Genomic DNA, 24280 nt, shown 5'->3' with positions numbered 1-24280 from the left:
GACCCCTTATGTGATATCTGACTAAATATATTGTTGTTGTGGTGGTCTGTTTTCGGGCTGCACCACGGAGAAGAGAGCGGACGTCCAGAGCAAATGGGTACACAAATCTTTATTATAGGCTAGGGGGGTTTGGTTCAGACCACGTGGAGTCAGCCGACAATGGCCGTCCCCACTATCTGACCATGGTGGGCAGAGCAGGAGCCAGATCTCAGAGAGGGAGAGCTGAGAGCCCAGAGAGAGAGTGGGGGGTGAGGGGGCTTTTTATTGGGCGACAACCAGGGGTGACGTGTAGGGCCAGGATTGGTTGAAAGGGGGCACTCTAGGATTTTGCGGGGCATAGAAAAACCTGGGGGCAGAGACTGCATCAGAATAACTCCTCAGCAACATCTCCTCCTATCCCTTTATATCTAAATGGACACAGTAAAGAAAAATGGAATGGAGCAGGCTTAAATGTTTTAGAGGAATGCCATGCTCAGGTGGGAAGATGTAGGACTTTCTGTGGAGGAGGGAAGGCTTAAATGGCTGCAAACCTTGTGACATTTATGCGTCCTCCTGTGCTCAACCCCTCTTTAAAAAGAGAGACTTACCTGGAGAGACTCATCTCATAGGTTTAAGTTCAGCCTGCTCAACCATCTCTTCACAATATCTCTACATCTTTTCTATCTTTCTATCTAGTCATTGTATAAGATGTACAAAATCTGTAAAAGACTATCATGGGGCAGAAACCTTTTGGGCATAAGCCTAAATGATATAACAAAATAGGAAGGGACAAGTAGGGGAGTAGTAAAAGCCAGTGTGGTGTGAAGGGAAGGATTGGTGTGTAAAGGAACATTCCCTGCTTGGGTGGGGAAAGGGGCAAGGGTACATAATGAGGGGGAGGCGGGAGGCATGACCCACCAAAAAGAGGGGCTATTTGGCATTGTATAGTCCTCAAGGCAATAGTCAGTAAAGTCTATGAATTACTCAGGATCAGTCTATGAAAAACCAGCAGCGTGAAGGGAAATAAGCTGCTTCAAAATTGTGTAAAATGTATATAGGGTATGTCAGAAAGTCCGATACAAGTCTCAGTCTGAAGTAGATGGCTATGGGAAGAATTTTCAGGGGATGCAACGCTGCATGAGGGAGGTCAGCCACTGGAATGTTGCTTTTCTGTAGATAGCCAGCTGGAACTGCCAACACGTGACAAGCAGGTCAGAAGCAGGAACGGTAACCAGGCATGAAGAAAGTTCTGTCCTTGATGTCTGTGTATCAGGTTCTTCAGATCGCATTGAGTGACATCTAGAGTTTTGGGGGGTGTGCCACGGTAGTCGTGCCATCTAGTGGGTGACTTCAGGGTGTGCAGGTGTTCAGATGGTTTTTCCGGGATTCCTGTGAAAGAAACACAAACAGTCTGCTTCTCGTGGTTAATTTGAACTTGTAACAAGTTATAGGTTTGTTATAGTTGATACCTCAATGATTATAATTGGTTTAGAATCTCTTTATGATTTTATTTAAAGGTCACCTAATGTGACCTCCTGTAGCAGCCTCTACCACAGGATCTTGAGACCAATTTTAGCTAAAATATATATTTTAAACAGACTCAAATTGCTTAGAGAGTTAACGCATATTCGTGACAATGATTTTAACGTTTACCGTGCCAGATTGATGCCAGATCTGTTGTGGATTAATTTCCACAAGATAGTTTACAGGGCACCTTTGGGGGCCCTTCAAAGGTGTCCTGTATATAAAATTTATATAGTTTAGTTTTGGGAATGAATAGTCACATTGAACATTTAGACTTTTACCTAAATAGTAAGTTACCTTAACAAATTAATTTTTACCTTGTCTGGTAAAAGTGTAGCTGTAGGGTTACACTTTTGACCGTTAAGTTAGTTTACCAAACTTGAGACATACCCATAAACATTTAGTTATAACAAACTGGAGGAAAAAGAATTTTTATTATAAAAACACATTATTTAAAAACAAATTTAAATATGTCATTAGTCACACAGTTTAAGACTAAACACTTACATATATACCAAAACTATATATAAAATTCAAAAGAGGGAGAAAGAAAAAAAATTTGGAATGTTTCTGGACGTCTCCAGAAATTTTGGCTGCATCCAGCATTTTTATATAAAGCCAATTACCTTTTAGAGTACTCCAAGCAGATGGGTCATGCAAAAAAAAAGTTTGTTTTTTTTTTGTCATTCAACACACTCACTCACAAAAACAACTGGCCAGTAATAACATAAGACACACAGGGAAAGGGTAGGAGAGAGGTCTCTGAGAGCCAGATTTTGTAGGTTCTGCCATGTCGTATTACGGTTCCTGGGATGTATCCTGCATCTGGTCCTCTTGTAGTATTTCTTGTTCTTCAGGAATAACAGCGCCCTCCTGCGGGTATTGTCGGACATGGCGGGCAGGAACCCAGACAGGTTTAGAGAAATTTTGAGGAAAAATGCATGCAAAACCCCTTCCCATGGTCAATAATGGGTCAGGCCCTTTCCAAATTTTATCTAGTGGGTATCTCCAATTGACCTTAATAGATGGGAGGGTAAATGGTGTTTTCCAGTGAAGAATAATAGGGGGGAAGACCGAGTTATTGTAAATATGAAAGAGATTTAATGTAGTTAAGGCTTTTGCTAGATGGATATTGGGGGGATATGTTCCTCCTTTATATTTATTTAGTTGAGCCTTCAGAGTTTGATGGGCCCTCTCGACAATGCCTTGTCCCTGTGGATTGTAGGGAATGCCCGTGGTATGAATAATATTCCAGAGGGAACAAAAATCTTTAAATTGTTTGCTTGTAAACATATGTGCATTGTCTATTTTCAAAAATAATGGGACCCCCATAACGCAAAACAAGAGAGTATATGGCTTACAAGCTTTTTAGCACTTTCTCCTGTCTGAGCCCACATAAATTTAGAAAAGGTATCAATTGAGAAAAACACATAGTTTTCATTCCCAAAGTTTGGTATGTGGATGACATCAATTTGCCAAATAGCATTAGCTTTTAAACCTTGGGGGTTAACCCGAAGGGTTCTGGATAGCAGGTGTCTTTATGAGACTTGCACAAGAAGAGCATGTAGCAAGGATATGTTTTAACTGTGGTACAGGAACATCAGGTAATCGAGCTTGAAGGCCTTTAAGATTAACATGGGTTAGAGAATGAAAATTAGCAGCATCAGAGACAGAGACTGGGAAAGTTCCCATGAAGGCAAGGCGGTCAACTGCAGCATTCCCTTCAGAAAGGGAACCAGGAAGAGGGAACGAAGGTGTTGAATATACGGTGGTTGGGTTCGAGAACAGAGCATAGAGGCGATTTGAATCAAGAGAGGGGAAAGTGGGTTGTCATCAATTTTCACATACGAACGAGCAAGCCATGGAAGTAAGTTAACAGTATACACACTGTCAGAAAAAAGGTTGAAGGATTCTGGTACAGCTTTTAGTGCAAGAAAAACAGCATAAAGTTCTTTGTACTGAGGGGAATTATCAGGAAGCTCAGTAAAGAGAGGTTTAGGAGATTGTTTGTCTGGGTAATATATAAGGGCAGCAGCTCCCCTTTTTCCGCGATCAGTAAAGATTGTAGGAGCAGAGGGAATGGGATCCCGAGAGAAAAGTTTAGGTGCTAGTAGAGGCAGAAGTGGTAAAGAAGCTATCAATTTATTAGAACGAAAATGGTTAACTATTTGTCCTGGAAACCCCACAAAGCTTATGGCAAAGTGGGAATGATGGCGTATAAGCCACTCTGTATCAGTGAGAAAAACGGGCAGAATGATTAAATCCGGTTCTTTCCCTAAGACCTGCACAGACCTATTTCTCCCTTGGCGAACCATGAATGCTAACGCGTCTATCTCAGTGAGGAGTCTTGGAGCTCCTCCTACTGGCGTGTGAAGCCATTCAAGAACCCCATGGTCTTGCCACAGTGCCCCTACTACTGTGGGGGTGGAGTTGAAGATTAGAAGGTTTACTGGAGAGGAGGGGGAGAATCGAACAAGGTGCATGTCCTGGAGGTCCTGGTTAACCCTTTCCAGTGCCAAGGAGGCCTCAGGAGTTAAGCTGTGCTCCTAGTTGGGAGGGCATTCTGGCCAGAGGTGAGAATATTCCCTAGTACAAGAAAGAACTTCAGGTTTCAAAAGGATTTGAAACCCCATGAGGCCCTTGGAAAAGACATTTCACAGTCATCAAAAAACCCTCTTTCTGAACCATGGAAGCTTCCGTTTAGTGTGGAAAATCTGGACACTGGTGTGGCCATCAGTACCACAGATCCTTTACATTCGGCCCAATAGAGGGAAAGCATGATGTGTGTGCCAGGGGGATAGAGTTTCACTTCTCTTGACCTGGGATCTCATGGAATAAGGACAAGGAAGAGGTGCAGGAAATTGAGGAGGGGTGCATTTAGGCTGAGTGTTAGCCTCAGGGCCCTGGAGAATGGAAGTCAAGCACAGAGGGCCTGGACAGCTGCAGCTGGAGATGGTCATATGCCTGTTACCTGCAGCAGGAACGCTGTCTCATCAATTCCCCAATGTACTACGCCATATGCAGGAGACTGAATAATCCAAAGGGCAAAGAAAGGAAAATTTCAACACCAGGAAGTCCGAATTCACGATGCATGCACTGAATTCCATAAGGGCCCAGTGAAGAAGGCACGTAGAGACAGTCAGAGAGACAGAATGACAGAGACAGAAAAGGACTGAAATTCTGGCCCTGTGTTGATCAGTGCCAGAGCACTGAAGACAAACCCTCCATGCCCATGCATACTTCTAACAAGTGGCATTGTTATTTTATGTTTTTGAGGAAAGGTTACACGTACATCATCTAGGTCTTAGCCCACTCTGGGGAGCAACACTTGGCCTGCAGCCCACTCTCCAAAACTGCCCCCGCCTCTCTAATTTGGAAGTAGTCTTAGTGATGCTCCAGCCAAGATGCAGGCTGGCATATTGCATCTCCCTTTTCCAGCCTCAGACTGTCCTGTGTGCAGGGAACTGCACCATGTTTATTTCTTCTTTGATTTACAGTTTTGGGATAGGAATCGGTGGATAAAAGCAAGAGGGAAGTAGATGATTTGGCAGTGGTAGTTTGTGCTGAGAGAGATTTGTAGAGTGATAAGAGGTATGCGAAAGGCTCTGTGAGATGTCTCTCATGACTGTGGCTCAGAAGGTCCAGGTGTATCTGCATTACTACCCTAATCCAGAGCTGTGCAGGTCTGTAGCTAAAAATATTTTCAGATCTCTAAATGTTACATATATATATATATATATATATATATATATAGAGAGAGAGAGAGAGAGAGAGAGAGAGAGACAGAGAGAGAGTGAGACACTGATGTAGTCATTTTCCACAATGGATTCGATACGACATTCAGACAATGGATTGCTAAAACTTGGAGAGAAACTGTGCATCAGGAAAAGAATTGTCCAAAGGAGTAAAATCTCAAAATCATTAGCTATATGCAGCTCCAATGGGACAGAGCAAAAAAGGCTTGAGAAGTAACTCATCAAGGAGACTCTCCACATGGACAGGCACAACAAGTTTCCTAGTCTGGAAACAGACACAGTGCATCTGGTAGTTCCCAGTGCAAGCCTCAGGGAAAAAACCTGTACCTCTTCAGGGTTTTTACATCTGAAAAGAAGAAAAGTGACCAAGGGCCAAAAAGAGCTACAATGGTGTCAATATTGAGCTGAAAATCAGAATGTAAAAAGTGTTTTGCAAAAAAATCACTTTTTTATAAACTCTGAGTAATACTGGCATGGAAATGAGGAGACAAAATATGGCTTCTGTCAGAAAGACTTACAAACTGAGGGTCCAGTAGCATAGGAGAAATCGCCAACACAAAAAGCCAGAGCTCAGCAGTGTTCTGGTAACTCTCTTTGTATATCCGGGCCTGTCAGTAAAATAAGTATATAAGTAAAATATTAATGATTGAAGACAGAGTGTGTGAGAGCATGTGAGAGTTAGAGACAGAGAAGGCGAGAAGATAAATAGATGAGTTGGAAAGAGACCAGATTCAAAAACCTCCTACACTGTGTTCATTGATGACAGGTTCAAACCTGGCTTGTAGAGATTGTAAGGCAGCCACTCTCATGCCCAAAGACCCCAGACAGCCCCAGACTTCCCCATATGCTGTACTACCAGACCTGACAATAATGTGTGTGTGTGTGTGTGTGTGTGTGTGTGTGTGTGTGTGTGTGTGTGTGTGTATCTCTGTCTGTGTGTGCTCAGAACTCACTTATAGTAGTCTAAGAGCATGGGTGGAAAGGTAGTCAGCCTCACCTGCAACTTATGTACAGAGAAACGAGCTGGTTAGGGAAATACAGCTAGCCCAGATTCTGGCTCAGCAAGAATGCATATGCAAAGGGACTCTCATGTCTTGCTCTCCTGAATTTCCGATTCAATCTCATGCCTCACTATCATCCAAACACTGCCAACGGGGGAAGCTGGGGCACCCCTCAGAATTCAGGGGCAGGACCCTGTCTAGTCACGTTTGGCTGCATACTCAGCCTCTAGGCTCCCAGTCCACATATCATGGGACAGCAGATTACAAGCCCTGAAAGAACCCAGAAAGAGCAGTGTTTCAACATATATGGGAACTGTTTTTGACCAATCAATAGTGGATGAAACCGGCCCCTTACACCTCCCCTTTGGGTCCTGCTAAGGCAATTGATCCTGTGGACTCACAATCCCTGATCACAGTTTCCTGGTGTCCACACATCACACTCAGAGAGATTCCCAGAAGTAGGCATCCATGTGTGTGTCCCATACAAAGTCACTCTGCTTGCAGGAAGCACAAACTCCCCAGGCCCTTGCTGTGGAGAGACAAAAGGAAGATGGATGCCTCCATTGGCTGAATTAGGAGTTTCCAGTGGAGATCACATCCCCGCCCCTCACCTGAGGGCCTGGCTGCTGCTAATAAAGGCAATTGGAAACACCTGTTACCACTTGGGACCTGAGGAAATACTCAGGAATCCCTCCAGGAGCTAGCAGGTAGGCAGACCTCCTGACCCAAAGATAGCTGTTATCCCAGTTGGGAGGGCATTGAGGCCAGAGGTGAGAATATTCCCTAGTTACAAGAAAGAACTTCAGGTTACAAAAGGATTTGAAACCCCATGAGGCACTTGGAAAAGACATTCACAGACATCAAAAAACCCTCTTTCTGAACCCTGGAAGCTTCTTTTTTGTGTGGAAAATCTGGACACTGGTGTGGCCATCAGTACCACAGATCCTTTACATTCGGCCCAATAGAGGGAAAGCCCAATGTGTGTGCCATCGGAATAGAGTTTCATTACTCTTGACCTGGGCTCTCATGGAATAAGGACAAGGATGCAGTGCAGGAAATTGAGGAGTGCTGCATATAGGCTGAGTGTCAGCCTCAGAGCCTTGGAGAATGGGAGTCAAGCACAGAGGGCCTGGACAGCTGCAGCTGGAGATGGACATATGCCTTGTACCTGCAGCAGGATCGCTGTCTCCTCAGTTCGCCAATGTACTACGCCATAATCAGGGGACTGAATAATCCAAAGGGCAAAGAAAGGAAAATTTCAACACCAGGAAGTCCTAGTTCAGGATGCATGCACTGACTTCAATAGGGGCGCAGTGAAGAAGGCACTTAGAGACAGTCAGAGAGACAGAATGACAGAGACAGAAAAGGACTGAAATTCTGGCCCTGTGTTGATCAGTGCCAGAGCACTGAAGACAAACCCTCCATGCCCATGCATACTTCTAACAAGTGGCATTGTTATTTTATGTTTGTGAGGAAAGGTTACACTGAGAACATCTAGGTCTTAGCCCACTCTGAGAAGCAACACTTGGCTTGCAGCCCACTCTCCAAAACTGCACTCGCCTCTCCAATTTGGAAGTAGTCTTAGTGATGCTCCAGCCAAGATGCAGGCTGGCTTATTGCATCTCCCTGGTCCAGCATCAGACTGGCCTGTGTGCAGGGAACTGCACTATGTCTATTTCTTCTTTGATTTACAGTTTTGGGATAGGACTCGGTGGACAAAAAGAGCGAGAGGGAAGTAGATGATTTGGCAGTGGTAGTTTGTGCTGAGAGAGATTTGTAGAGTGATAAGAGGTATACGAATGGCTCTGTGAGATTTCTCTCATGACTGTGGCTCAGAAGGGCCAGGTGTATCCTCATTACTACCCTAATCCAGAGCTCTGCAGGTCTCTAGATAAAAAATATTTTCAGATCTCTACATGTTACATATATATACATATATATGTATATATATATAGAGAGAGAGAGAGACAGACAGAAAGAGCGAGACATTTATGTAGTCATTTTCTACAATGGATTCAATAAGACATTCAGACGATTGATTGCTAAAACTTGGAGAGTAACTGTGCATCAGGAAAAGAATTGTCCAAAGGAGTAAAATCTCAAAATCATTAGCTATATGCAGCTCCAACGAGACAGAGCGAATAAGGCTTGAGAAGGAACTCATCAAGGAGAATCTCCACATGGACAGGCACCACAAGATTCCTAGTCTGGAAAGAGTCACAGTGCATCTGGTAGTTCCAATTGTAAGCCTGAGGGCAAAAACCTCTCCCTCTTCAGTGTTTTTACATCTGAAAAGAAGAAAAGTGAACAAGGGCCAAAGAGAGCTATAATGGTGTTAATATAGAACTGTAAATCAGAATGTACCAAGTGTTTTGCAATAAAATCACTTTATTATTAACTCTGAGTGATGCTGGCATGGAAATGAGGAGACAGAATATGGCTTGTGTCAGAAAGACTTACAAACTGAGGCTCCAGTAGCCTAGGTGAAATCGCCAACACAACAAGCCAGAGCTCAGCAGTGCTCTTTTAACTCTCTTTGTATATCTGGGCCAGTCTGTCAAAATATATATATAAGTAAAATATTAATGATTGAAGAAAGAGTGTGTGAGAGCTTGTGAGAGTTAGAGACAGAGAAGGCGAGAAGAGAAATAGATGAGTTGGAACGAGACCAGAATTCAGAAACCTCCTACACTGTGTTCATTGACGACAGGTTCTAACCTGGCTTGTAGAGATTGTAAGGCAGCAGCTCTCATGCCCACAGACCCCAGACACCCCAACCTTCACCATATGCTGTACTACCAGACTTGACAGTAATATGTGGGTGTGTGTCTGTCTGTCTGTCTTTGTGTGTCTGTGTGTGCTCAGAACTCACCTATAGTAGTCTAAGAGCATGGGTGGCAAGGTAGTCGGCCTCACATGCAACTTATGTACAGAGAACCTAGCTGGTTAGGGAAAGACAGCTAGCCCAGATTCTGGCTAAGCAAGAATGCATATGCAAAGGGACTCTCATGACTTGCTCTCCTGAGTTCCCAATTCAATCTCATGCCTCACTATCATCCAAACACAGCCAACGGGGGAAGCTGGGGCACCCATCAGATTTAAAGGGAGGACCCTGTCCAGTCACGTTTGGCTGCATAATCAGCCTTCAGGCTCCCAGTCCACTTCTCAGTGGACAGCATATTACAAGCCCAGAAAGAATCCAGAAAGAGCTGTGTCTTAACATAGATGGGAACTGTTTTTGACCAAACAATAGTGGATGAACCCGGCCCCTTGTGGCCTCTCAATCCCTGATCAAGGTGTATTTGGGTCCACACATCACACTCCGAGAGATTCCCAGAAGTAGGCATCCATGAGTGTCCCATACAAAGTCGCTCTGCATGCAGGAAGCACAACCTCCCAGGTTCCTTACTATGTAGAGACAAAAGGAAGATGGATGCCTTCATTGGCTGAATTAGGAGTTTACAGTGGAGATCACAGCCCCACCCCTCATTGACGGCCTGGCTGCTGCTAATACAGGCAATTGGAAACACCTGTTACGACTTGGGACCTGAGGACATACTCAGGAATCCCTCCAGGAGCTAGCAGACTGGCAGACCTCCTGAACCCAGGATAGCTGTGCTCCTAGTTGAGAGGGCATTCTGGCCAGAGATGAGAATATTCCCTAGATACAAGAAAGAACTTCAGGTTTCAAAAGCATTTGAAACCCCATGAGGCACTGAGAAATGACATTTCACAGCCATCAAAAAACCCTCTTTCTGAACCCTGGAAGCTTCCGTTTTGCGTGGAAAATCAGGACACTGGTGTGGCCATCAGTACCACAGATCCTTTACATTCGGCACAATAGAGGGAAAGCACAATGTGTGTGCCAGGGGGATAGAGTTTCACTTCTATTGACCTGGTCTCTCAAGGAATAAGGACAAGGATGTGGTGCAGGAAATTGAGGAGGGCTGCATTTAGGCTGACTGTCAGCCTCAGGGACCTGGAGAATGGGAGTCAAGCACAGAGGGCCCGGGCAGCTGCAGCTGGAGATGGACATATGCCTGTTACCTGCAGCAGGAACGTTGTCTCCTCAGTTCCCCTCTGTACTACACCATATGCACGAGACTAAGTAATCCAAAGGGCAAAAAAGGGAAAATTTCAACACCAGGAAGACCGAGTTCACGATGCATGCACTGACTTCCATGAAGGGTCCTGGGAAGAAGGCACGTAGAGACAGTCAGAGAGACAGAATGACAGTGACTGGAATGGACAGAAATTCTGGCCGTGTTGATCAGTGTCAGAGCACTGAAGACAAACCCTCCATTCCCATGCATACTTCTTACAAGTGGCATTGTTATTTTATGTTTGTGAGGAAAAGTTACACTTAGAACATCTAGGTCTTAGCCCACTCTGAGAAGCAACACTTGGCCTGCAGCCCACTCTCCAAAACTTCCCTTGCCTCTCCAAATTGTAAGTAGTTTAGTGATGCTCCAGCCAAATGTAGGTTGGCGTATTTCATCTCCCTGGTCCAGCCTCAGCCTGACCTGTGTGCAGAGAAAAGCACTATGTCTATTTCTTCTTTGATTTACAGTTTTCGGATAGGACTCGGTGGAAAAAAGAGCAAGAGTGAAGTAGATGATTTGGCAGCTGTAGTTTGTGCTGAAAGAGATTTGTAGAGTGACAATAGGTAAACGAATGGCTCTGTGAGATGTCTCTCATGACTATGGCTCAGATGGGCCAGGTGTATCCGAATTACTACCCGAATCCAGAGCTGTGCACGTCACTAGCTAAAATATATTTTCAGACCTCTACATGTTATATATATATATATATATATATATATATATATATATATATATATATATGGAGAGAGAGAGAGGGAGAGAGAGAGAGAGAGGGCAAGACACTGATATAGTCATTTTCTACAATGGATGCGATATGACATTTAGAAAATTGATTGCTAAAACCTGGAGAGAAACTGTGCATCAGGAAAAGAATTGTCCAAAGGAGTAAAATCTCCAAATCTTTAGCTATATGCAGCTCCAAATGGACCTAGCTAAAAAGGCTCGAGAAGGAACTCATCCAGGACACTCTCCACATGGACAGGCACCACAAGTTTCCTAGTCTGGCAACACACACAGTGCAGCTCCTAGTTCCCACTGCAAGCCTCAGGGTAAAAACCTATCCCTCTTCAGTGTCTTTACATCTGAAATGAATAAAAGTGTCCAAGGGTCAAGGAGAGCTACAATGGTGTCAATATTGAGCTGCAAATCAGAAAGTGCCAATTGTTTTGCATAATATCACCTGTGCCACAGTGATTCTGTTGTTCTCTCTGTCTCTCCCTCCCTCACACACACACACAAACACACACTCTCACAGTTATACACACGCACACATCCACAGAGGCACAGGCACAAACGGAGTTATACACATGCACACTGGACAGTTTCTGCAAGGCAGGGCCCTGGGTGAACCCTGCTTCGCACTTCCTGCAAGAACGCCCAGCCTTTTAAGGCCATCTCTAGCTCCCATTGTTGGGCTTACTTCAGAAGTTCCGCAGACAGGGCACCAGCCAGGCTCTGATATGCCAGAGGCCTAGGCCAAGCCCAGAACCCCTGCCAGCAATATCATTGACCAGTGCGCTAGGACACGCCCAGGAATGTCAAGGCCGCTAGTCATTGATAGGCCAGCAACCTTGAGCACCACCCACACAGCCCTGCAGCACGCTCATTGGGCAGCCTCTGAAAGGACCGCCCACCAGCCACATCTGGTGGAAAGAGATGAGAATTCAAAAACTGCCTACACTGTGTTCATTGATGAAAGGTTCAAAGCTGGCTTATAGAGATTGTAAGGCAGCAGCTCTCATGCCCACAGACCCCAGACAGCCCCAGCCTTCAACATATGCTGTACTACCAGACCTGACAGTAATGTGTGTGTGTGTCTGTCTGTCTGTGTCTGTGTTTGCTTAGAGATCACCTATAGTAGTCTCAGAGCATGGGTGGGAAGGTAGCCAACCTCACCTGCAACTTATGTACAGAGAACCTAGCTGGTCAGGGCAAGTTAGCTAGCCCAGATATTGGCTAAGCAAAAATGCACATCAAAGGGACTCTCATGTCTCCCTCTCCTGACTTACCAGTTCAATCTCATGCCTCACTATGATCCAAACACTGCCAACGGGGTAATCTGGGGCACCCCTCAGACTTCAGGTGCATGAGTCTGTCCAGTCACATTTGGCTGCCTACTCAGCCTCTAGACTGTCAGTCCACTGCTCAGGGCAGCAGATTACAAGCCCAGAATGAACCCAGAAAGAGCTGTGTTTCAACATAGATGGGAACTGTGTTTGACCAAACAATAGTGGATGAACCTGGCCGCTCACACCTTCCCTTTGGGTCTGGCTAAGGCAATTGCTCCTGTGGCCTCACAATCCATGATCATGGTGTCCTTCTGGCCACATATCACACTCAGAGAGATTCCAGAAGTAGGCATGCATGAGTGTCACGTACAAAGTCGCTCTGCATGCAGGAAGCACAAACTCCCTGTGCACTTGCTATGGAGAGACAAAATTAAGATGGATGCCTCCATTGGCTGAATTAGGAGTTTCATTGGAGATCACCGCCCCGCCCCTCACCTGAGGGCCTGGCTGCTGCTAATAAAGGCAATTGGGAACACCTCTTGCCACTTGAGGCCTGAGGACATACTCAGGAATCCCTCCAGTGTCTAGCAGGCTGGCAGACCTCCTGACCCCGGGATAGCTTTGCTCATAGTTGGGAGGGCCTTCGGGCCAGAGGTGAGAATATTCCCTAGATATAAGAACGAACTTCAGGTTTCAAAAGGATTTGAAACCCTAGGAGGCACTTGGAAAAGACATTTCACAGCCATCTAAACACCCCCTTTCTGAACCCTGGAAGTTTACGTTTTGCGTGGAAACTCTGGACACTGTGCCAGGGGGATAGAGTTTCACTTCTCTTGACCTGGGCTCTCATGGAATAAGGACAAGGATGTGGTGCAGGAAATGGAGGAGGGCTGCATTTAGGCTGAGTGTCAGCCACAGGGCCTTGGAGAATGGGAGTCAAGCACAGAGGGCCTGGACAGCTGGAATTGGAGATGGACATATGCCTGTTACCTGCAGCAGGATCGCTGTCTCCTCAGTCCCACTCTGTTCTACGCCATATGCATGAGACTAAGTAATCCAAAGGGCAAAGAAAGGAAAATTAAAACACCAGGAAGATGGAGGTCACGATGCATGCACTGACTTCCACGAAGGGCCCAGGGAAGAAGGCACGTAGAGACAGTCAGGGAGACAGAATGACCGTGACTGGAAAGGACAGAAATTCTGGCCCTGTGTTGGTCACTGCCAGAGCACTGAAAACAAACCCTCCATTCCCATGCATACTTCTTACAAGTGGTATTGTTATTTTATGTTTGTGAGGAAAGGTTACACTTAGAACATCTAGGTCTTAGCCCACTTTGAGAAGCAACACTTGGCCTGCAGCCCACTCTCCAAAACTGCCCTTGCCTCTCCAAATTGGAAGTAGTTTTAGTGATGCTCCAGCCAAATGCAGGCTGGCGTCTTTCATCTCCCTGGTCCAGCCTCAGCCTGTCTTGTGTGCAGGGATCTGCACTATGTCTATTTCTTCTTTGATTTACAGTTTTGGTATAGGACTCAGTGCACAAAAAGAGCAAGAGGGAAGTAGATGATTTGGCAGCTGTAGTTTGTACTGAGAGAGATTTGTAGAGTGACAAGAGGTAAACTAATGGCTCTGTGAGATGTCTCTCATGACTGTGGCTCAGAAGGGCCAGGTGTATCCACATTACTACCGAATCAAGAGCTGTGCATGTCTCTAGCTAAAATATTGTCAGACCTCTACATGTTATATATATATATATATATATATATATAGAGAGAGAGAGAGAGAGAGAGAGAGAAACAGAGAGAGAGAGAAACAGAGAGAGAGAGAAACAGCAAGACACTGATGTAGTCATTTTCTACAATGGATGCGATATTACATTCAGACAATTGATTGCTAAAACCTGGAGAGAAACTGTGCATCAGGAAAAGAATTGTCCAAAGGAGTAAATTTCCAAATCATTAGCTATATGCAGCTCCAACGGGACCTAGCGAAAAAGGCTAGAGAAGCAATTCGTCCAGGACACTCTCCACGTGGACAGGCACCACAAGTTTCCTAGTCTGGCAACACACACAGGGCATCTGCTAGTTCCCAGTGAAAGCCTCAGGGCAAAAACTTCTCCCTCTCCAGTGTCTTTACATCAGATAAGAAGAAAAGTGACCAAGGGCCAAGGAGAGCTACAATGGTGTCAATATTGAGCTGTAAATCAGAATGTGCCAAGTGTTTTGCACATCACCTGTGCCACAGTGATTATGTTGCGCTCTCTCTATCTCCCTCCTTCACACACACATACAAACACACACTCTCACAGTTACTCACACTCACACATCCACAGAGGCACAGGCACAAACGGAGTTATACACATGCACACTGGACAGCTTCTGCAAGGCAAGGCCCTGGATGAACCCTGCTTCGCACTTCCTGGAAGTATGCCAAGCCTTTTAAGGCCAGCTCTGAGCTCCCATTGTAGGGCTTACTTCAGAAGGCCTGCAGACAGGGCAGCAGCCATGCTCTGATATGCCAGAGGCCTAGGCAACGCCCAGAACCCCTGACAGCAATGTCATTGGCCAGTGTGCAAGGACACGCCCAGGAGTGTCAAGCCCCCAGTCAGTGATTGGCCAGCAACCTTGAGCACCGCCCACACGGCCCTGCAGCACGCTCATTGGGCAGCCTCTGGAAGGCCCGCCCACCAGCCACTTCTGCTGGAAAGAGATGAGAATTCAAAAACCTCCTATACTGTGTTCCTTGATGACAGGTTCAAAGCTGGCTTGTAGAGATTGTAAGGCAGCAGCTCTCATGCCCACAGACCCCAGACAGCCCCAGCCTTCACCATATGCTGTACTATCAGACCTGACAGTAATGTGTGTGTATCTGTCTGTCTGTCTGTGTGGGTCTGTGTGTTCTCAGAGCTCACCTATAGTAGTCTCAGAGCATGGGTAGGAAGGTAGCCAGCCTCACCTGCAACTTATGTACAGAGAACCTAGCTGGTCAGGGCAAGCCAGCTAGCCCAGATTCTGGCTAAGCAAGAATGCACATGCAAAGGGACTCTCATGTCTCCCTATCCTGAGATCCCGATTCAATCTCATGCATCACTATCATCCAAACACTTCCAACGGTGTAAGCTGGGGCACCCCTCAGAATTCAGGGGCAGGAGAGTGTCCAGTCACATTTGGCTGCCTACTCAGCCTCCAGATTCTCAGTCCACTGCTCAGGGCAGCTGATTAGAAGCCCAGAATGAACCCAGAAAGAGCTGTGTTTCAACATAGATGGGAACTGTGTTTGACCAAACAATAGTGGATGAAACCGGCCCCTCACACCTTCTCTTTGGGTCCGGCTAAAGCAAATGCTCCTGTCGCCTAACAATCCATGATCATGGGGTCCTGGTGTCCACACATCACACTCAGAGAGATTCCCAGAAGTAGGCACGCATGAGTGTCTCACACGAAGTCGCTCTGCTTGCAGGAAGCACAAACTCCCCGGGCCCTTGCTATGGAGAGACAATAGGAAGATGGATGCCTCCATTGGCTGAATTAGGATCTTCCAGTGGAAATCACAGCACCGCACCTCACCTGAGGGCCTGGCTGCTGCTAATAAAGGCAATTGGATACACCTGTTACCACTTGGGGCCTGAGGACATACTCAGGAATCCCTCCAGGAGCTAGCAGGCTGGCAGAACTCCTGACCCGGCATAGCTGTGCTCCTAGTTGGGAGGGCCTTCTGGCCAGAGGTGAGAATATTCCCTAGATACAAGAACGAACTTCAGGTTTCAAAAGGATTTGAAACCCCAGGAGGCACTTGGAAAAGACATTTCACAGCCATCAAGACACCCTGTTTCTGAAACCTGGAAGCTTCCGTTTTGCATGAAAAATCTGGACACTGGTGTGGCCATCAGTTCCACAGTTCCTTTACATTTGGCACAATAGAGTTAAAGCACCATGTGTGTGCCAGGATGGCAGAGTTTCACTCCTCTTGACCTGGGATCTCATGGAATAAGGACAAGGATGTGGTGCAGGAAATTGAGGAGGGCTGCATTTAGGCTGAGTGTCAGCCACAGGGCCGTGGAAATGGGAGTCAAGCACAGAGGGCCTGGACAGCTGCAGCTGGAGATGGAAAAATGCCTGTTACCTGCAGCAGGAACGCTGTCTCCTAAGTTCTCCTCTGTACTACGCCATATACATGAGACTAAGTAATCCAAAGGGCAAAGAAAGGAAGATTTCAACACCAGGAAGACCGAGTTCATGATGCATGCACTGACTTCCACGTAGGGTCCAGGGAGGAAGGCACGTAGAGACAGTCAGAGAGACAGAATGACAGTGACTGAAAAGGACAAATTCTGGCCCTGTATTTATCAGTGCCAGAGCACTGAAGACAAACCCTCCATGCCCATGCATACTTCTTACAAGAGGCATAGTTATTTTATGTTAATGAGGAAAGGTTACACTTAGAACATCTAGGTCTTAGCCCACTCTGAGAAGCAACACATGGCCTGAGCCCACTCTCCAAAACTGCCCTTGAGTCTCCAAATTGGAAGTAGTTTTAGTGATGCTCCAGCCAAATGCAGGCCTCCGTATTTCATCTCCCTGATCCAGCCTCAGCTTGTACTGTGTGCAGGTAACTGAACTATGTCTATTTCTTCTTTGATTTACAGTTTTGGGATAGGACTCGGTGGACAAAAAGAGCAAGCGTGAAGTAGATGATTTGGCAGCTGTAGTTTGTGCTGAGAGAGATTTGTAGAGTGACAAGAGGTAAACGAATGGTTCTGTGAGACGTCTCTCATGACTGTGGCTCAGAAGGGCCAGGTGTATCCGCATTACTACCCTAATCCAGAGCTGTGCAGGTCTCTAGCTAAAATATATTTTCATACCTCTACATGTTGCATATATATATATATATATATATAGAGAGAGAGAGAGAGAGAGAGAGAAAGAGAGAGAGAGCAAGACACTGATGTAGTCATTTTCTACAATAGATGTGATATGCAATTCAGACAATTGATTGCTAAAACCTGGAGATAAACTGTGCATCAGGAAAAGAATTGTCCAAAGGTGTAAAATCTCCAAATCATTAGCTATATGCTGCTCCAACTGGACCTAGCTAAAAAGGTTCGAGAAGGAACTCATCCAGGAGACTGTCCACATTGACAGGCACCACATGTTGCCTAGTCTGGCAACACACACAGCGCAGCTGCTAGTTCCCAGTGCAAGCCGCAGGTCAAAAACTTCTCCCTCTTCAGTGTCATTACATCTGAAAATAAGAAAAGTGAACAAGGGCCAAGGAGAGCTACAATGGTGTCAATATTGAGCTGTAAATCAGAATGTGCCAAGTGTTTTGCACAAAATAACCTGTGCCACAGTGATTCTATTATTCTCTCTGTCTATCCCTCCCCCAAACACACACACAAACACACACAAACACACACTCTCACAGTTACACACACGCACACATCCACAGAGGCACAGGCACAAACGGAGTTATACACATGCACACTGGACAGCTTCTGAAAGGCAGGGCCCTGGGGAAACCCTGCTTCGCATATCCTGGAAGCACACCCAGCCTTTTAAGGCCATCTCTGAGCTCCCATTGTTGGGCTTACTTTAGAAGGCCCACAGACAGGGCACCAGCCATGCTCTGATATGCCAAAGGCCTAGGCAACGCCCAGAACCCCTGCCAGCAATATCATTGGCCAGTGTGCTAGGACACGCCCAGGAGTGTCAAGGCCCCTAGTCAGTAATTGGCCAGCAACCTTGAGCACCGCCCACACGGCCTTGAAGCACGCTCATTGGGCAGTCTCTGGAAGGCCCGCCCACCAGCCAAATCTGTGGAAAGAGATGATAATTTAAAAACCTCCTACACTGTGTTCATTGATGACATGTTCAAAGCTGGCTTGTCGAGATTGTAAGGCAGAAGCTCTCATTCCCACAGATCCCAGACATCCCCACTCTTCACCTTATTCTGTACTACCAGACCTCACAGTAATGTGTTGTGTGTGTGTGTGTCTGTCTATCTGTCTGTCTGTGTCTGTGTGTGCTCAAAGCCAACCTATAGTAGTCTCAGAGCATGGGTGGGAAGGTAGGCAGCCTCACCTGCAACTTACATACAGAGAACCTAGCTGCTCAGGACAAGCCAGCTAGCCCACATTCTGGCTAAGCAAGAATGCACATGCAAAGGGACTCTCATGTCTCCCTCTCCTGAGTTCCGATTCAGTCTCATGCCTCACTATCATCCAAACACTGCCAAAGGTGTAAGCTGGGGCACCCCTCAGAATTCAGGTGCAGGAGTCTGTCCAGTCACGTTTGGCTGACTACTCAGACTCCAGACTCTTAGTCCATTGCTCAGGGCAGCAGATTACAAGCCCAGAAAGAATCAAAAAATAGCTGTGTTCCAACATCTATGTGAACTGTGTTTGACCAAACAATAGTGGATGAACCCAGGCCCTCACACCTACCATTTGGGTCCGGCTAAGGTAATTAGTCCTGTGGCCTCACAATCCCTGATCATGGTGTCCTGGTGTCCGCACATCACAGTCAGAGAGATTCCCAGAGTAGGCATGCATGAGTGTCCCATACAAAGTAGTTCTGCTTGCAGGAAGCACAAACTCCCCGGGTCCTTGCTATGGAGAGACAAAAGGAAGACGGATGCCTCCATTGGCTGAATTAGGAGCTTCCAGTGGAGATCACAGCACCGCCCCTCACCTGAGGGCCTGGCTGCTGGTAATAAAGGCAATTGGAAACACCTGTTACCACTTGGGGACTGAGGACATACTCTAGAATCCCTCCAGGAGCTAGAAGGCTGTCAAACTTCCTGACCCCGGGATAGCTGTTCTCCTAGTTGGGAGGGCCTATGGGCCAGAGGTGAAAATATTCCCTAGATACAAGAACGAACTTCAGGTTTCAAAAGGATTTGAAACCCCAGGAGGCACTTGGAAAAGACATTTCACAGCCATCAAGACACCCTCTTTCTGAACCCTGGAAGCTTCCTTTTTGCGTGGAAAATCTGGACACTGGTGTGGCCATCAGTACCACAGATCCTTTACATTTGGCCCAATAGAGGGAAAGCACAATGTGTGTGCCATGGTGGTAGAGTTTCACTTCTCTTGACCTGGGATCTCATGGAATAAGGACAAGGATGCTGTGCAGGAAATTGAGGAGGCTGAATTTGGGCTGAGTGTCAGCCACAGGGCACTGGAGAATGGGAGTCAAGCACAGAGGGCATGGACAGCTGCAGCTGGAGATGGACATATGCCTGTTACATGCAGCAGGAATGCTGTCTCCTCCGTTCCCCGCTGTACTAAGCCATATAAACGAGAATAAGTAATCCAAAGGTCAAGGAAAGGAAAATTTCAACACCAGGAAGACCGAGTTAACGATGCATGCACTGACTTCCATTTAGGGTCCATGGAAGAAGGCACATAGAGACAGAGAGACAGAATGACTGTGACTGGAAAGGACAGAAATTCTGGCCCTGTGTTGATCAGTGCCAGAGCACTGAAGACAAACCCTCCATGCCCATGCATACTTCTTACAAGTAGCACAGTTATTTTATGTTTGTGAGGAAAGGTTACACTTAGAATATCTAGGTCTTAGCCCACTCGGATAAGCAACACAAGGCCTGCAGCCCACTATCCAAAGCTGCCCTTGCCTCTCCATATAGAAGTAGTTTTAGTGATGTTCCAGCCAAATGCAGACTAGCGTATTTCATCTACCTGGTCCAGCCTCAGCCTGTCCTGTGTGCAGGGAACTGCACTAAGTCTATTTCTTCTTTGATTTACAGTTTTGGGATAGGACTCAGTGGACAAAAAGAGCAAGAGTGAAGTAGATGATTTGGCAGCTGTAGTTTGTGCTGAGAGAGATTTGTAGAGTAACAAGAGGTAAACGAATGGCACTGTGAGATGTCTCTCATGACTGTGGCTCAGAAGGGCCAGGTGTATCCAGATTACTACCCGAATCAAGAGATGTGCACGTCTCTAGCTAAAATATATTTTCAGACCTCTACATGTAATATATATATATATATATATAGAGAGAGAGAGAGAGAGACAGAGAGAGAGAGAGACAGAGAGAGACAGAGAGAGAGACAGCAAGACACTGATGTAGTCATTTTCTACAATGGATGCGATATGACATTCGGACAATTGATTGCTAAATCCAGGAGAGAAACTTTGCATCAGGAAAAGAATTGTCCAAAGGATTAAAATCTCAAAATCATTAGCTATATGTAGCTCCAAGTGGACATACCGAAAAAGGATTGAGAAGGAACTCATCAAGGAGACTCTTCACATGGACAGGCACCACAATTTTCCTAGTCTGGCAACAGACACAGTGCATCTGGTAGTTCCCAGTGAAAGCCTCAGGGCAAAAACATCTCCCCCTTTAGTGTTTTTACATCTGAAAAGAAGAAAAGTCACCAAGGGTCAAAGAGAGCTACAATGGTGTCTATATTAAGCTGTAAATCAGAATGTACCAAGTTTTTTTGCAAAAAAATCACTTTATTATAAACTCTGAGTGATAGTGGCATGGAAATGAGGAGACCGAATATGGCTTGTGTCAGAAAGACTTACAAACTGAGGCTCCAGTAGCCTATGTGAAATCGCCAACACAACAAGCCAGAGCTCAGCAGTGCTCTGGTAACTCTCTTTGTATATCTGAGCCTGTCAGTAAAATAAGTATATAATTTAAATATTAATGAGTGAATACAGAGTGTGTGAGAGCATGTGAGAGTTAGAGACAGAGAAGTCGAGAAGAGAAATAGATGAGTTGAAAGAGACCGGCATTCAAAAACCTCCTACATTGTGTTCATTGATGACAGGTTCAAAGCTGGCTTGTAGAGATAGTAAGGCAGCAGCTCTCATGCCCACAAACCCCAGACAGCCCCAGCCTTCAACATATGCTGTACTACCAGACCTGACAGTAATGTCTGTGTGTGTATATCTGGCTGTCTGTCTGTGTGTATCTGTGTGTGCTCAGAACTCACCTATAGTGCTTTAGAGCATGGTGTCAATGTAGCCAGCCTCACCTGCAACTTATGTACAGAGAACCTAGCTGGTTAGGGAAAGCCAGCTAGCCCACATTCTGGCTAAGCAAGAATGCATATGCAAAGGGACTCTCATGTCTCACTCTCCTGAGTTCCTGATTCAATCTCATGACACACTATCATCCAAACACTGCCAACAGGGGAAGCTGGGGCACACCTCAGAATTCAGGGGCAGGACCCTCTCCAGTCACGTTTGGCTGCATACTTGTCCTCCAGTCTCCCAGTCCACTTCTCAGTGGACAGCAGATTACAAGCCCACAAATAACCCAGAAAGAGCTGTGTCTCAACATAGATGGGAACTGTGTTTGACGAAACAATAGTGGATGAACCCGGCCCCTTACACCTCCCCTTTTGGTCCTGCTAAGGAAATTGCTCCAGTGGCCTCAGGATTTAGGAGGACTTGAAAAAATAAAAATAATAAAAACCAAAACCACAAGAAGACCTGATTACAACAGAAACATAGAAACCATCTGCTGAGAAACAGAGGGCTGCTTCAAAAATTCCCTAACACTTCAGGGTCCAAGGAAATTAAGATTTCCAGGAAAAGAAAACAAACACATAAGTATTGAAGCTTACACTAGAAAAAGTAGGGAACTTCTGGGCTATGATAATTACAATAAGGATGCTGATAGAAACACCATTAGAAATGCTACTGGAAGGTTCTATTTTTTATAATTGTATTGAATCCTGCTCCAACTATATGGCCAATTATTTCTGAAAAACTAGGCTGTTATAAATGTGGTAATTCTGAATTAATGTCAAATACATAGGTCGACAAATCAAAAAATGACAGATATATAAATATATATGTTTTAAATATATGTATGTATCTCTTTATTATAAACTCTGTGTGATACTGGCATGGAAATGAGAAAGAATATGGCTTGTGTCAGAAATACTTACAAACTGAGGCTCCAGTAGCCTAGGTGAAATCGCCAACACAACAAACCAAAGCTCAGCAGTGCTCTGGTAACTCTCTTTGTATATCTATGCATGTCAGTAAAATAAGTATATAAGTAAAATATAAACGAGTGAAGACAGAGTGTATGAGAGCATTTGAGAGTTATAGAAGGCGAGAAGAGAAATACATGAGTTTGAGAGAGACCGGAATTCAAAAACCTCCTACACTGTGTTCATTGATGACAGGTTCAAACCTGGCTTGTAGAGATTGTAAGGCAGCAGCTCTCATGCCCACAGACCCCAGGCAGCCCCAGCCTGCAATATATGCTATACTACATAACCTGACAGTAATGTGTGTGTGTGTGTGTCTGTCTTTATATCTGTGTGTGTCTGTGTGTGCTCTGAGCTCACCAATAGCAGTCTCAGAGGATGGGTGTCAAGGTAGCCAGCCTCACCTGCAACTTATGTACAGAGAACCTAGCTGGTCAGGGCAAGCCAGCTAGCCCACATTCTGGCTAAGCAAGAATGCATATGCAAAGGGACTCTCATGTCTCGCTCTCCTGAGTTCCCATTCAATCTCATGCCTCACTATCATCCAAACACTGCCAATGGGGGAAGCTGGGGTACCCCTCAGAATTCAGGGGCATGAGCCTGTCCAGTCATGTTTGCCTGCCTACTCAGCCTCCAGGGTCTCAGTCCACTTCTCAGGGCAGCAGATTACAAGCAAAGAAAGGTCCCAGAAAGAGCTGTGTTTCAACATAGATTTGAACTGTGTTCAGCCAAACAATAGTGGATGAACCCGGTCCCTTACACTTACCCTTTGGGTCCGGCTAAGGCAATTGCTCCTGTGGCCTCACATCCCTGATCATGGTGTCCTGGTGTCCACACATCACACTCAGAGAGATTCCCAGAAGTAGGCATGCATGAGTGTCCCATACAAAGTCTCTCTGCTTGCAGGAAGCACAAACTCCCCGGGCCCTTGCTATGGAAAGACAAAAGAAAGATGGATACCTCCATTGGCTGAATTCGGAGCTTCCATTGGAGATCACAGCCCCACACCTCACCTGAGGGCCTTACTGCTGCTAATAAAGGCAATTGGAAACACTTGTTACCACTTGGACCCTGAGGACATACTCAGGAATCCCTCCAGGAGCTAGCAGGCTGGCAGACCTCCTGACCCCAGGATAGCTGTGCACCTAGTTGGGAGGGCATTCTGGCCAGAGGTGAGAATATTCCCTAGATACAAGAAAGAACTTCAGGTTTCAAAAATATTTCAAACCTCATGAGGCACTTGGAAAAGACATTAAACAGCCATCATAAACCCTCTTTCTGAACCCTGGAAGCTTCTGTTTTGCGTGGAAAATATGGACACTGGTGGGGCCATCAGTACCACATATCCTTTACATTCGGCCAATATGGGAAAGCACAATGTGTGTGCCAGGGGGATAGAGTTTCACTTCTCTTGACCGGGGCTCTCATGGAATAAGGACAGGTGCAGGAAATTGAGGAGGGCTGCATTTAGGCTGAGTGTCAGCCTCAGGGCTCTGGAGAATGGGAGTCAAGCACAGAGGGCCTGGACAGCTGCAGATGGACATAGACATATGCCTGTTTCCTGCAGCAGGATCACTGTCTCCTCTGTTCCCCAATGTACTACGCCATATGCAGGAGACTGAATAATCCTAAGGGCAAAGAAAGGAAAATTTCAACACCAGGCAGTCTGAGTTCATGATCCATGCACTGACTTCCATAAGGGCCAAGTGAAGAAGGCAATTAGAGACAGTCAAAGAGACACAGGATGACAGAGACAGAAAAGGACTAAATTCTGGCCCTGTGTTGATCAGGGCCAGAGCACTGAAAACAAACCCTACATGCCCATGCATACTTCTTACAAGTGGCATTGTTATTTTATGTTTGTGAGGAAATGTTACACTTAGAACATTTAGGTCTTAGCCCACTCTGAGAAGCAACACTTAGCCTGCGACCT

At 45.8% G+C, this 24280-nt stretch overlaps 1 long non-coding RNA gene across 1 annotated transcript; it reads right to left on the bottom strand.

Moving 5' to 3' along the window:
• Positions 1-101: 101 nt before the first annotated feature.
• LOC132536487 (uncharacterized) lies at positions 102-23258 on the bottom strand. The gene is made up of 4 exons (XR_009548044.1): positions 23114-23258; positions 20601-20750; positions 18812-18976; positions 102-1368 (listed from the first exon to the last, which is right to left on the bottom strand). It is a non-coding gene; the product is annotated as an uncharacterized LOC132536487 (long non-coding RNA).
• Between the last annotated feature and the right edge of the window lie 1022 nt (positions 23259-24280).

Source organism: Erinaceus europaeus, unplaced genomic scaffold (assembly GCF_950295315.1).
Source record: "Erinaceus europaeus unplaced genomic scaffold, mEriEur2.1 scaffold_536, whole genome shotgun sequence".
In the NCBI taxonomy this organism is placed as follows: Eukaryota; Metazoa; Chordata; class Mammalia; order Eulipotyphla; family Erinaceidae; genus Erinaceus; species Erinaceus europaeus.
The sequence above is the reverse complement of the archived record's forward strand: the minus strand, read 5'-3'. Positions and strand labels throughout refer to the sequence as shown.